This window comes from Macaca mulatta, chromosome 1 (assembly GCF_049350105.2).
Source record: "Macaca mulatta isolate MMU2019108-1 chromosome 1, T2T-MMU8v2.0, whole genome shotgun sequence".
Classification (NCBI taxonomy): domain Eukaryota; kingdom Metazoa; phylum Chordata; class Mammalia; order Primates; family Cercopithecidae; genus Macaca; species Macaca mulatta.
In genome coordinates, this window is record NC_133406.1 from 212,577,716 (window position 1) to 212,579,085 (window position 1,370).

General features: G+C 39.6%; 1 pseudogene; it reads left to right on the plus strand.

The window, feature by feature from the left end:
- Positions 1-410: 410 nt before the first annotated feature.
- LOC100427268 (dynein light chain 1, cytoplasmic pseudogene) lies at positions 411-859 on the plus strand (annotated as a pseudogene).
- Positions 860-1,370: the final 511 nt, after the last annotated feature.

Sequence of the window (1,370 nt, forward strand, 5' to 3'; positions counted from 1 at the left end):
CAGAATGCTGGGCAAATGACTCTTCTTCTTTGGGGAAAATGAAGCCAAGTATGAAAGATCTAAATATAATGGCACTGGGATCTCCCCCAAAATAGCTCTTCATGATCAGTGACCTAAGGGACACTGGCTCATAGACAAATGACCTCATGGCTGGTGTCTCCCATCTTCATGCACAGAACTTCCAATCAGCTTTTAGTCCCCAACTTTTATTCATGCGCAGGATGCCAAGGTTTACCAAACACAAGGCTTTCCTCTAAGAGAAAAGGTAGAGACCAAAACAAACAAAAGAAAGAAACTCGTGAGATGGGCCAAGATACCATAGCGACGGCAGCTCCAGCCGGCCCTCAGCGATACTAGCACCTCCCCTAGGAGACCGTTGCAGGCAGCCAGGCCCCTTCCCAACGGTAACCATGTGTGACAGAAAGGCTGTGATCAAAAATGCAGACATGTCAGAAGAGACAACAGGACTCGGTGGAGTGTGATACTCAGGCGCTGGAGAAATGTAACATAGAGAAGGACACTGCGGCTCATATCAGGAAAGAATTTGACAAGAAGTAAAATCCCATCTGGCATTGCGTCATGGGGAGGAACATGTGACACACGAAACCAAATACTTCATCTACTTTTACCTGGGCCAAATGGCCATTCTTCTGTTCAAATCTGGTTAAAAGCATGGACTGTGCCACACACCCAGTATCCATCCAAAAACAAGGACTGCACCCTAAATTCCAAATACCGGAGACTGAAATTTTCAGGCTTGCCAAGGGAACACCTAGGTCTTTGAACTTTTATTGTGTTTTGTACAGGGCATTCTCTGTACCAGTTTGTTGTGGTTATAAAACACTTAGCAAAATTAAAGAAAGAAAGAAAGAAAGAAAGAAAGAAAGAAAGAAAGAAAGAAAGAAAGAAAGAAAGAAAGAAAGAAAGAAAGAAAAAGAAAGAAAGAAAGAAAGAAAGAAACTTGTAGGAAATTGAGATAATGTGGAGAGAAAACTTTTTATTAATTTATTTTAATTAAATATATACATTTATTTATTTTGTATAATAGAGACGGGTTTTCACTACGTCGCCCAGGCTGGCCTCAAATTCCTGGGCTCAAGCAATCCTTCTGTCTTGACCTCCCAAAGTGCTAAGATTACAGGCATGAGACACCATGCACTGCTGAGAGAATAAAACTTTAAACACTGCATATACTCAAAGAAAAAAAAGAGAAGAACTGATACTTGAATATATAGAACAATAGCAAGAAACAATAATAAAGAATTTTCAGAAGAAAAAGTTCTTAAATATGAAACAAAAAGAAATATGAAAGCACAAATCATAGTGCAGTAGAAATATTAGAACATATGGTGGAGGAAATCTCCTAGAAA